At 36.7% G+C, this 14,160-nt stretch overlaps 1 protein-coding gene across 2 annotated transcripts in view; it reads left to right on the top strand.

Moving 5' to 3' along the window:
* Positions 1–5,477: 5,477 nt before the first annotated feature.
* Positions 5,478–14,160, top strand: part of LOC121331013 (lactosylceramide alpha-2,3-sialyltransferase-like) — a 28,339-nt gene continuing 19,656 nt past the window's right edge. Inside the window, exon 1 of one of the 2 annotated variants that reach the window (XM_041278117.1) lies at positions 5,478–5,860. The gene's annotated coding sequence lies outside the window, so the exon portion shown is untranslated. The remainder of the gene's footprint in view (positions 5,861–14,160) is intronic. The other variant, XM_041278109.1, reaches the window with a different exon arrangement.

Below are 14,160 nucleotides of genomic sequence, written 5' to 3'. Positions count from 1 at the left end.
TTAAACGTGGAAGGCAAGATTTTCTTCAGCATTGTTGCTCAGAGATTGTAAGCTTACCTATTAAAGAACTGCTTGATTGACACTTCAGTACAGAAAGCCGATAATCGAGGATTCCTAGGATGTTTAGAGCAGACCAGTGTGATCTGGTAGCAAATTCAAACCACTAAAAAGTAGAGGAAGAAGCTCCATGTGACATTCCTTGATTTAGCTAATGTTTACGGTTCAGTGCCACATGAAATTCTTTGGGCAGCATTTGATTTTTTCATTGTACTGAGGACAATAACAAACTTAGTGAAAGCCTACTTGGAGATTTGCAAATTCTTGAAAGTGGAATAGTGGCAGGATGCACCATTTCTCGACTGGCTTTTACCATGGCAATGGAAGTAATTAGTGTCAAAATGGGTATTGGGAGGAGAATGCTTGTTTGCTGGAATGTGACTGCCTCCAATTAAAGCATACATGGATGACATGACAATCATGACTACAACAGCAGCCTGCACTAATCGGTTATTGGGTAAACCAATCAATAACATTGAATGGGCAAGAATGCAATTCAAATCCACTAAGTCAAGGAGCATCTCTATAATTAAAGGTAGTGAATAAGAGGTTCTACATTAACAATGAGGCAATACCAACAGTGTCTTAAAAGCCTGTGAAAAGCAGAGTTGGACTTTATGGTAAAGGGATACTGCAGAAGTTTAAGTGCGCCAAGGTTCGATTGGAAATGACATTGGTAGAGTTACACGACGAAATACAGCACGGAAGAATAGGCCTTGGTCTCAGTTCAGCTCCTCCTACATGGCACAAAGCAGCTCCAGCTCAATGGAGGAATCTGGCAGTCAACGAGGTGCAAAAGCAGGAGGAGAGGATGAGGTGTGTGAAGGCTGTTTCCCAGGCCAAGCAGGGAGAATGAATGAGATGGGAGAGTGTCGAACAACGCAAGATCGTCTGTCTATGGACAATGGAACAGTGCATGATCAGTTTCCTCATCAGGTCAACATATGATGTTCTCCAATCACTACAGAACCTTAACCCTCCTATTAGGTTTTGGGTCTATTTGACCAGACTCTAGTTTCCAATCAGCTTAAATGCTATTTTTCTTTTCATTTTCTGTATAAAATTCCTAAGTTGGGGTCATGAACTTATACACCTTTTTTACCTTTTCAGATGTTTGTTTATTTTTTTTAGAACCGGTCCTGTATGCAGATAAGATGTTTTGGGTCACTGTGATCCATGGCATTTACCTATGTAGATTTGTGTGCAGGAATAAAACAAACTTCTTCAATTTGTTATTTTATTATGATTATATTTGCATATTATCTCTGGAAACGGCTGAATCTGTCTGGAGATAATTATAAACAAAAAATCAAAAACAAACAAACAATATATGTCTACAAGGCAGAGCCTAATTTTCACTGTCAGTATTGTAACAGCGTATTGCTGGTAAAGACGCTCCAAAATGAGGAACTCCCAGGTTGACAATCAACAAAGTTTTATCACAACTCCTGGACTAAAAGAGCATAAAAGAGTAAAACCTTTGCAAATAAAAACAGTTAATCAATTTAAGGCTGTTTAAATTAGTTTGAAATTGCATCGGGTCAACATGACCCAAAACATAACAGATGTACCTAAATTCTGAACATAATAGGAGGGTTATTCTATGGGTAGGAGAGGATCTGCAGTGTCCTTTTGTGTTCATCGCCAACTACATTAAGACACAATTTGACAGGATATAAAGTGGGTCTTTGCTTGGGCTGACCAGGTGCTGTGATGTTTGGCCTTAGCATTGGAAGACAAGTGCAGCATGACCAACAGGTTGCCACTAATTCCAGCAATATATAACACACGAAGAACAACATTCTTCCATCCAGGGGAGCAACCACCAAGAAAAAGTGTTAAAACTAAAACTCATCTAGGATAACTGGTAGCTGCTAGAGACTGGAAAATGATGGCAGATGTTGGACAACAGCTTATTTTTTCACCTCAGATTGCCACCACTAACCTTCGACCTGATACTGTCTTGTGGTCTGGATCAGCACGCCTTGTTCACCTGGTAGAGTTAACAGTGCCATAGGAGGATGCTGTGGATGAGGTGTATGAAAAGAAGAAATTTTGGTATGCTCAACTAGCTGCTGAAGCTGAACAACAAGGATGGAGAGTCCAAGGTTTATCCAGTGGAGGTGGGTTGTCAAGGAGTTGTGGCACACTGCACAACTTGTTTTTTCTCAGAGACATCGGATTCAGTGGTCAAGAGTTCCAACGCATAATGTAGAACTTATCTGAAGCAGCAGAGAGAAGCAGCAACTGGCTCTGGTTGAGACGAACAGATTCTGGCTGGGAACAGGCAGGGGTTTCTCACAGGCAGAGGTGGGATGTGAACCTGGGACCTCCCGCACTGATGCATAGCACTGGTACCACTCTACATAAGAGCCGGCTCCCTTGCAGGAGATGCTATCAGGCTTATGTCTTCACATTTGATTGCGTCACCTATCAGCCCTGACCCCTACTCTTGTGCATGCTACACTATTCAGTACAGCAATGCTTCAGCAGGGGGTGAGAGGGTGTGAATGGCTCCTCCAATTAAAACTAGGGATCAGACTATGTGTGACAGAAATACAATGATCCTTGGTTGTAAATCTCCGTTCCGACCTGCCAGGTAGGTAAGTAGCGAGAACAGAGTGCTTTGGACGGGCTGGTCTGACAGTTCTTTCCGAGGGTCGGGAAGTCGGCCAGTCTGGAAGAAGGCGAGACTCTGTTGCAAGAACATATTGACCCAGAAGAGAAACGACTGGAGATTGGAGAGCCGTTGCACTCGTTTACCAATGGGTTATTTGTGACAGCATAATAGGGGACGAAGAATCGTAATTTGTTCCTTCGCATTGGTTTAAAGAGAGAACTGAGAAGGACTGAGAGCAATCCAGTGAAAAGCAAAAAGAAAGCAAAATAACAAGTACCGTGAGTATTGTGTGTTTATTTGTCTATGTATTAATCGTCTTGTTTGTACACTAGATGGCTAAAACGTTTCTGGAGCTGTCGCCAAGGGCCAGCACTAAAGCTGGAACATCACTGAACCATTGTCACTTACAACTAAACTGTATCACCCACTGTGACAGGATGGACATGTGGTGACGTCAGGCCAGAAGCAGGAAGAATAATAAAGGCAGATACTACAGTGCAAGACGCAGCTGCGTTGTTTTATTAAACACAAACAAAAATAAAAGATTTAACAAAAATAACTGCTCCCAGAGCACAGAAAATAAAAGGGTGAACAAAAATAAACACCAAACAAACCTGTCAGGCTGGGCAATCGCCTTCACTGAACCTATATGGTAAGTTTAGTTTCGTCTTGTTCCTCACTCTCCTCTGAACTCCCACCCTGAGTGCAGACAGCTGCAGGTTTATATACAAGTGACCATCTCCCGATTAGCATCAAATTAATCACCTAATTAATTCAAGAGATGGCCTCCTTCTGCACAAGTTTTTTTAATAGTGGATGGGGCTTCCAATCCACACTACCAAACAAAAGCACTCGGCTACGCCGTCAAAAGAATAACAAAACAACATGGGTGTCGCAGTCATATTTACACATAAATCATAATACAAAACAATAAATTGCACAGTGGCAAAGGGGGAGACCCCGTTCTAAAAATAAACACTAAATCAAAACAATAACATCTGCCAATTTCAGGGTGTGTGGAGCAGGGGTCCAGTTGAGAGATTGGGCCTGGTGGTGCTCCAGACTGATCTTCAGGCCTGGAGGTCCGGGCACTCTGACCAGGTGTCCAGGAGCACAGGTTGCACAGGTAGCTCCAGCTTGTTAGGCTCTTGTTCCGGCAGCCCCCTCTCCAGTCTTCCTTTCTTGTTCTGCTCTATTTGAGCAACTGTATTTTTATTTATTTGTTCAATTAAGTATTTCAAATCCATTTCCCTTGTTTTGAGTCAGAAGGGTGCTTGACACCATATGTGAAGGAGACATTCACCACACAGGCTCTCTGGCTCTTTTCCCTTCAAAACACAACCCAGCACACAGGAATTGAAAGAAAAGCACTTGCACGCACTTTAATTTTTACAAAATAAATCAAAACAAACCAAAACCCTAAGTTTTTTTGGAGAGCTGACTAGAATTGCCAGGAACCTAGTTCTAGTAAGTCAGACAGCTAAGCTGTTTGCCGGCTGGAAAACACACAGTTACCTTTTTTTGTACAATTGAGAAACTCTTCAATTGGGCTCCTTCACATAGCAGCAGCCCTGAAGGGACTGGCGGCTTTCTTTATATGCCCAGGTGATAATTAACTAATAAAACAAATAAAATAAATAAACAATTACGTTTTTGGCAGGGAGGATATGAAGCCATTCCCTGCTGTGTTACTATATATATATATATATATATATATATATATATATATATATATATATATATATATATATATGCTTCAGTGAGTTACAGGAAAACAATTTCATCTAGGGTTTCTGTGACGTCATAAATTCCAAGCCCGAAGGTCGAGTCATTTATAAACTGTCACAGAAACCTGAAATAGAATTATTTTCCTGTAACTCACCGAAGAAGCCCATCGATTATTTTTTTGCAATACATGGATACCCTTGTGATGCTAATATTAAAGAGTACGAGGTTCAGCACTACAGTTCAGTTTTTTTAAACGTAGTGTTTCAATGCTATACAGTTCTATGTTGTTATCCGTTTGAATCCATTTTGTGTTTGAATTGAAAGTAGTTGTCTCGAGGAATCTAAAAGTTTAAGTATATTTTTTTTATCATTTTCTGAGGTCAAATATAGCCTTCATCCATATATATATATATATATATATATATATATATATATATATATATATATATATATATATATATATATATATATATGCGCGCTGAGAAAAAAGTTTGTGAACCCCAAAGGTAATTATGGTAATTTCAGTTTTACCATGATAGCCTTCTTGAATCAAAACCAATACAAAACACAGGGATACCAAATAATACAGCCATAGACTAATATATTGTCAGCTGTCTAATATTGGTATATTATGTGTGTACTGTATGTAAAATATATAAACAAATATCTGTCAACAATAACGTTATATGTAATACATTATGCATTTTTAATATCATTTACACGACTCGTGTTCATTCCAGACATAACAGCACAAACCACAGAGCAACAACATTCGTGAAAACTTTCGTGATCATTTACTTTCAACTGTTATGTTTTGAAATCCATTATAAAAGATAGCCTACTTTGAAATCGGCACAATCGTTTTTAAACAGGTAGGTCACATAGTTAATACATTAAGCATTAATTATTTAAAGATTGTTTTAGCTGAGAATGCCAAAGACGTTTCTAATGAAAACAAACTATAACTGATTATACACATCACAAATAAATCATTCCACCCTTTTTAAAAAGTTAGCAAATTATTGCAAAATACAGCGGACAACTGCTGCGCGTGCACATCACTTGTATTTTACATCAGACCCGAGCAAAAGGAAAATTAGACGTGCTTGCGGGACGATCTCATTTTACACATGCGCAATGCGCCAGGATCTACAGATTTATGAGGGATACTGAATTGGGTACAGCACCGGCCCAGAAAATCACAAGGATCGGAAAGAGAGGACGGAGGAAGACAAAGCATTGAAAAAATAAAAAATAAATAAAAAAAATCCCCGCTAAACATACAGAAGACAGCTGGCAAAATAATCCGAAACTGTCTACATTGAGTTCACTTTTCTCAAAAAAGAAAAAAAAAGAAATACATCGAAACAAGGTTTCTGAGATACATACATACTTTTTTTTGTAACAGCAATGTACTGTTTTATGTACATCTCGGAGGACAGAGAACATTGAAAGGTATGTTTGTTGTTATTACTATTCCAAAAATATACTGTAATGCATAAAACTAGCGAACATCATGCCAAACAAGCTCGCTTTAGTTTATTTAAAGATGAATCAAACGAAAAGATTAAAATAAAATTTCTTGGTTGCATGCATTTCTTAAATGATGATTATTTACTGTTAAGTACGCAAGAGAGACTGCAATTTAGTACAATATATTTATTTTATGGCATTGTGTGGTATTTTAACATTATGATAAAACACTACAGTCTCCAGTGTTCACTAATGCATTGTTTCATGTATTCTTAATGAATGGCCTGTTGTAGCGAAACATAAATGCGTCCCGTTAGTAACGAGCCTATTGCTTATCTGAGTTGGATGACATTCCAGTGCTTAATTAGATTTCCTTCTGTCTTTTGTAGCTTCATTTTTTTAAATTTATTTTGGTACATTTCCAAGTGCAAATTTCATGAGCATTATCTCATAAAAGAAAAGAAAAAAGTTTTGGCGAGAACAACTAGGAACTAGAATGGAGGGCTATTCAGTGGTAAAAACAAAACATTTTTATTTTATGGTCCACGTTTTTCCCAAAATATGTAATAAAATAAAAATATGCAGATGAGCTACTACATTTAGTATAATAAAATATACAAAAGTCCAGACACATTTTAAAACAAAAATAATACATTAAAGAGAATGACGTAAACATAAAACTAACACCATTAACTGTGTTGGAACCAGGAGTTTAAGAAGTTACAACAAATCGCTGAACTGTATCTATATATATATATATATATATATATATATAATATATATATATATATATATATAGTTGTAATGAGTTGTCAACTAATGACTCGTCTGTTTTTTTTATGTCAAATGACTCGACTTGACTCTTTCGCAAGCAAAGACGTGACTAGACTCGAGACACGCAACAAAAGTCTAGTTATTGTCTTTATGATAAAATCAATATCAAACGTTATTTCATTTTTTCAACACACGTAGTCATCTTGTCATTTTGCAAATAAACAGGTTCCTGCCATGGTTGTTCTATAGCACCGTTCTGTGATCATAACATCACAGCAGGGAGCCCAGGAATCAAAATGTGCAGGCAGGAAGCAAAGGCAGATTTCTGAGGAAAAGAGTGGTTTTTGAGTTTTGTCATAGACACGAAAAAAAAAAAAAAACAACATGGAGAGTACAGCACCTGCGGTGATGGAGTTCGCTTTTAATAATTATACAGTCGACTGGTAGAGAAACAAGCAGGCTGCATTCTGCCAGTACTATAAGCAACAATGTGAATAAACTGCATTCAAAACATAGCACCGGTAACTGCCACTAATTTATACCAGTAGGTTTTTTTGTTTTTTTCAACGGCTAAAATGAGAATCTGAATTCATTAAAAACTAGGGCACAATGCAACAGTGGTATTTTTCCAAAATGAGTAGGTAGTCGATATTCAATATTATAAAAAAATAATGCCAGGGCAAATAAAACAACACGGCAGAATAGGCACTGATTAGGAGTTATTTTTCAGGTTTATTAGCACACAAATAAAGGTAATGAGCGCATCTAAAGCGTTTCAAATGTGTACAATTTTGCCTAATGAAAGCTTGAAAAGTAAATAAATTGGGAAGTATTTGGTGCTCACTGTTCTCTTTATTTAATGTATCTATTTATTTATGGACACCATATCTCTTAAGGGAGTTGGTGCTTTGTGGCTATTTTTAAATTTCCCTTTAAATCCAATTCTGAATGTTGGAAAACATGGATCGAGAATTGATTAGCAGTTTGCTACGCATGTGGACTGGCAGAGCTATACTGGTGTTCTTTTCTGAAAAGAGACTAATATTGCAGATAGCAGACTGTTTGGTTCAAATTGCATGTACTGCTAACAATTGATAGAGACGTTGCGTCTACAACCTTTTTGCCCAACATTGACTGCAAGCTAACAAGATAGCAATGCTGTGAACTACAATTAGCACAGGCTCTAAAGACTTCAGAGAGATCGAAAAAGATAATGCCACTAGGATCAAAGAGGGTCGCAAGAGGATAACAAAAGGCAGATGTATGGACCTTTTTTCTCCAGGAGTGTGAAGAATGCTGAGTTCCGAGGTTGTCACACTAGCCTACACACACAGACACACACACACACAATAAATTAAATTACCTTTGCAATTGGTTAAGTGTCAGAGAAAGAGGAGGTGGACCATCTATACAGAAGGGTATTTAATGTCATGCAAACATTGGAATGATGAGTATTCTGTTTGTCCTGTACCTGGGACCAGACTCCCTGCATATTTCAATAAACCTGGCAACTGATTGAAGAAAAGGACTCTGCATTTTCTTGAATCTACTTAATCACCATCATTTTTTGTAAGTTACTTCACTGAATAAAACATTTTTTTTACAGTACACATTTGTTAAGCTAGTGTAAAAACTACAAACATTTGGAAGTCTATCTAAACAAATATTAGGTAGTCCACGGTCAGTGCAAATCAGGATCTGTGAAACTAGAGGGTTATGTTTAAAGTCTTAGTTAAAGACTTTAACTAAGGCTTAAAACGTTTTTTTTTTTCTTTATCTCCGGTCACGTCTTATACTTTAACATACAGATACATAAAACTTTAACATAGTTTCATGTATATTTATGTTAAAGTATAAGATGTGACCAGAGAGAAAGTTTAAAATATTAATTTGTTTATATCATTACAGTATTATGTTTTGTTATGTCATGAGGAGTCCAACAGACACCTTTTTATTAGCATTTGTGCTTTTGTGAAACAGTATCGGTTACTTAAAAATGTCTAGTTGACATTTAATGGAAAAAGACACTCCATAGCTCAGCTTACTCTAAGGAGAGATATGTAGTACAGATTTACCTGTGAATTTTATAAAATTTTGCCTAAGTGTATTTTTCTCCTATGTGCTAAAACCTTGAAGTAATAGTTCAGCATGAAATTAAATGCCACCAAATTTCCTTTCATTTGGTTAATGTATCTGAAATAAAACTATAAGGAGGAGTGTCAGTGTTGAGAAGTGAGAAGATATTAGATATGTTCTTTGTTTTGTGGTATCATTCATTACTAAACACCCAACCCAATTGAGCACAGAGAAAGGGGTCTTATACAGTGGCAAAATGTTCTTATAAACAGATGACGGGATCAAATTCACTAAAACGGAAAGACGAAAACAAAGCAGAAACTGTGGACTTTTAATGGTGAACATAAGTGGGGCAAGTATGACATAAGAACATAAGAAAATTTACAAACAATAGGAGGCCATTCGGCCTGTCTTGCTCGTTTGGTTGTTAGTAGCTTATTGATCCCAGAATTACATCAGGCAGCTTCTTAAAGGATCCCAGAGTGTCAGCTTCAACAACATTACTGGGGGGTTGGTTCCAGATTCCCACAATTCTCTGAAAAAGTGCCTCCTATTTTCTGTTCTTTATCTAATCTCCACTTGTGACCCCTATTCCTTTTATCAGGTCGAAAAAGTCCCTTGGGTCGACATTGTCAACAACTTTTAGAATTTTGAATGCTTGAATCAGATCGCTGCTTAGTCTTCTGTGTTCAAGACTGAATAGATTCAGTTCTTTTAGCCTGTCTGCATATGACATGCCTTTTAAACCTGAATAATTCTGGTCGCTCTTCTTTGCTCTCTTTCTAGAGCAGCAATATCCTTTTTGTAGTGAGGTGACTAGAACTGAACACATTGTTCTAGATGAGGTCTTACTAATGCATTGCAAAGTTTTAACATTACTTCCCTTGATTTAAATTCAACACGTTTCACTGTATAGCCTAGCATCTTTTTTATAGCTTCCCCACATTGTCTAGATAAAGACATTTCTAAGTCAACATAAACTCCTGTATTTATAATGCATATTATTATTGCCTGCGTATAGTACCTTACAATTTTCTCTATTAAATGTCATTTGCCACTGTCTGTCTAGTTCTGAATACTGTCTAGATCATTTTGGATGACTTTTGCTGCTGCATCAGTGTTTGCCACTCCTCCTACTTTTAACCCCATCCATACTGCAAAACAACAGTGATAACTTTCTTTGAAAAAGAAAAAAAACACAAAACATGACATTTAAATCATAATAATACAATGCTCTTATTGTTAGATACGCTTTTGCCAATTTTTACAGGTAAGGGAGTTTTTCCTGTCAAAGGGTCAGGCCCAAATTTATAAAGGGGAAAAACCGACCGCAAAAAGCCACGTAATGTGTGTGTTTAGTACGGCCAAACTCAGTGTCAAAATAACTAGCTATCTTGTATGACTAATTAGGTAAAGCAGGCGATTCCGCAATTAACCAATTTAAGTACCCCTCACCACAATTAGCTTGCTTCTGCTTGCTCAGTATTTATTAAAGAATCACCTGCACCACAGCAGTGTGAACAATGCTTAAAGCACGCTCTATCAACAACAGGGGGGGTGGATGATGAATCTATGACGGCAACATTTGTGATGTCATCGATGAATTTGAATAATCGTTGGAGCACTAATTTGAACGTTAATGGTCTTTAGTTAACGCATATGTATTGAAAGGACACATTACATTGGAAAATGTACAAAGTTAATTTGTTACAAAATAGAAAACGTGAATGGCTACAAATGCAATAAGAAATTGCTACAGTGTGATTACTGACAATGCATGGTTACTTGTATAAAACAAGTTATTTTTAATATATGTTTTTTTTTTTATAGTTTTTTTTTTGAGTAGGTGCAGGGGTGTGCAATTCGAATCGCCCATTGCCAGGGACAACAAGATTTGTGTGAGGGACAACAAGTTTTGCTGTTATGCTTTTCCCGTCAGACAAGTAGATTTTATTTATGTATTTTTCCTATGGTCATTCTGTTGCAAGAAAGACAGGCAAGTTTCTGAAAACTAAATTGCAGAAGTCTAGCACCTACACACAAACATTTTAAAAAGTGTTTACATCCCACCCCTATCACTTCTGATTGGCTAGCTGTGGAAGAAAATGATCTTCTATTGGTTACAAAGAAACCCAAAAATGGTTGCCAAGAGAGCCTCTGGCAATGCACAGACTAAGCTTTTAAATTTAAGGCATTATTTTACATTTTTTGTAAATTTATATTTAAATGCAGCAATCTAGTAAAGTTACAAGAACTAAACACCATAGTTGCTAAGGTATTAGCGGATTAGATAAGATTGTGTAGTGTAAGTAGTCAAGTGTGTACGGTACTTGGATGTTTAAAAAAAACAACTGTGGCAGGCTGGCGAGTATATAGAGGCCCAGAGACAGACTGCAGTTCAAAAAAATAACTATTTTTATTACAAAAACACAAAATAAAAGTGCAGAAGGGCAAAATAAAAGGATTCAAACAAAAATAAAGCAGTACAAAAAGCAAACTTACAAAAATAAGGTTTCCAGGCTGGGCAATGCCTTCACTGGATTCAAAAAGCCCACCAGCCCACTTCCTCAGCTCCCTCCTGCTCAATGAGAAGTAGAGGCCTCCTTTTATGTCAGGTGGCTGGGCACTGATTGATCGTTAATTAAGTTAATCATTTAATCAACTAATCAACCCCAGCCACCTGAACATAATAAACCCAGGCAGGTAGGGGAAATTAACCCCATCCCTGCCAATTTCTAAATGGCAGAGCTTTGCTCTGCCACACCAACCCAATTGAGCACAGAGAAAGGGTTCTTTATACAGTGGCAAAATGTGCTTATAAACAGATGAAGGGATCAAATTCACTAAAACGGAAAGACGAAGACAAAGCAGAAACTGTGGACTTTTAATGGTGAACATAAGTGGGGCAAGTATGACATAAGAACATAAGAAAATTTACAAACAATAGGAGGCCATTCGGCCCGTCTTGCTCGTTTGGTTGTTAGTAGCTTATTGATCCCAGAATCACATCAAGCAGCTTCTTGAAGGATCCCAGGGTGTCAGCTTCAATAACATTACTGGGGGGTTGGTTCCAGATTCCCACAATTCTCTGAAAAAGTGCCTTCTATTTTCTGTTCTTTATCTAATCTCCACTTGTGACCCCTGGTCCCTTTTTCAGGTCGAAAAAGTCCCTTTGGTCGACATTGTCAACAACTTTTAGAATTTTGAATGCTTGAATCAGAACGCTGCTTAGTCTTCTGTGTTCAAGACTGAATAGATACAGTTCTTTTAGCCTGTCTGCATATGACATGCCTTTTAAACCTGGAATAATTCTGGTCGCTCTTCTTTGGTCTTTTTCTAGCAATATCCTTTTTGTAGCAAGGTGACCAGAACTGAACACAATGTTCTAGATGAGGTCTTACTAATGCACTGCAAAGTTTTAACATTACTTCCAATGATTTAAATTCAACACTTTTCACTGTATAGCCGAGCATCTTTTTTTATAGCTTCCCCACATTGTCTAGATGAAGACATTTCTAAATCAGTAGAAAAGATTGTGTTGTGTAATTTATAAAATTATTTCTGAGTCAACTTTGTAGTCAAGTGTGTACAGTACTTGGATGTTTAAAAAAAAAAAAAAAACAACTCAATTGAGCACAGAGAAAGGGGTCTTTATACAGTGGCAAAATGTGTTTATAAACAGATGAAGGGATCAAATTCACCATGAAGACAAAGCAGAAACTGTGGACTTTTAATGGTGAACATAAGTGGGGCAAGTATGACATAAGAACATAAGAAAATTTACAAACAATAGGAGGCCATTCGGCCCGTCTTGCTCGTTTGGTTGTTAGTAGCTTATTGATCCCAGAATCACATCAAGCAGCTTCTTGAATGATCCCAGGGTTTCATCTTCAATAACATTACTGGGGGGTTAGTTCCAGATTCCCACGATTCTCTGAAAAAGTGCCTCCTATTTTCTGTTCTTTATTATGAAGTTTACTGTTTAGAAGCATTTAAGCCAAACGTTCCCTGGCAAAAAATGGAAGGATTTTTCTTCTTTTGTTTTTAGGGTTGCTAACCTAGTTTGCTATTTACCATATTTACATGTTTTTTTATTTTAACTCTTTATTAAAAAAAAAAAAACTCAAAGATTGTCAAATATGTTTATAATGATAGTAATGAAATACTTATATATGAGATTATCTGTACAATATTATTATGTAATTTATGTATTTATTTTTCAGGGAGAGTAGTGCAGGGATAGAATGTTGACCCCCCCCCCCCCCAAAAAAAAACAAAAGAAAAAACATATTTTGTCTTTGCAGACTTTGATGGAGCCTACTGTACATTGCGTGTATTTTGGTAGAAAAACAGTACAAAATGCAGAGAAATGTGACTGGTTATACTTGTTTTTTAAAAATCTGCGATTCAGCAGTTACAAAACTGAAAGAACGTCAAGAAAATATCAGAATTCCACAAAGCAGCAGTAATAGTTGCCAATAATTTCATATCTGTGATGCAACAAACTAAAACACCTGCACACAGTTGAATTCAGCTTGTAGAGAAAGGGGAAAAAACTGGCAGAAGCTATTTTTATATTTGAATAACTCCAAATATTGCTTTTTATAGTTTGTACTCTTAGTATGTTCCTTATGTTTACTAGCAAATGTGTTCCAAACTGCTCTGAAAGGATCATTTCCTTAAAGTATGTTATACATTTGTTGAGGTCAGGTGGGGTCACAGGGAACCTTTTGTGTATCGTGAAGAATTTAGTGAACCAGTGAAGGTACAAGGCTAGATCCGCCCCTGTTAATCATTAATTGATTGATTGTGTTCACTGTTAAATAAAACCAAAATCCTACAAGTTATATAAACACCGCATTTGTTTCATATTTGCTGCTAATCACTATGGATGATATCAATTGAAATTGTGGTTTTTTTTTTTTTTTTTTTTTTTACTATAGGCTAATGTTTTTTCAAATATTGTCAGTTTTCCTGAATTATAATAAAGTTTCAAATATAACTTTTTGTTTACTAGTTACAGTAGAAGTTCTGTTTAGGAGCGCTTGCAAGCAGCTGTGATAGATTCAGATTGTACTGTGTAATTTTATGAAATCCAACGCATGGGGGAGGGGGGTTGCAACATCTTAGCAGCATTGTATACAAAGTTGAAAATCATGCTTACGTGTCTGATCATGAAAACTCAACTATTTTTCATACAGGAACATTCTTTACAATTTAAATTAAGTGACTAATTCAGAGTAATAGTGACCTGTACAGAATAATGAAAGAGGAATATTTGCAATAAATGATCTTTGGGATTTTTTTTACGTAGGATTTTATAAGAAATTAAAAAGAACTCAGGTAAGAAAAATCTTCAGTTTATTTTTTAAAGTATAAGCTTCAAAGACTTCAAAGAACAGAAAACATCTAGCAAATTGTGCGAATTGCTA

The sequence above is a fragment of the Polyodon spathula genome, chromosome 2, assembly GCF_017654505.1.
Source record: "Polyodon spathula isolate WHYD16114869_AA chromosome 2, ASM1765450v1, whole genome shotgun sequence".
NCBI lineage: Eukaryota > Metazoa > Chordata > Actinopteri > Acipenseriformes > Polyodontidae > Polyodon > Polyodon spathula.
The sequence above is the reverse complement of the archived record's forward strand: the minus strand, read 5'-3'. Positions and strand labels throughout refer to the sequence as shown.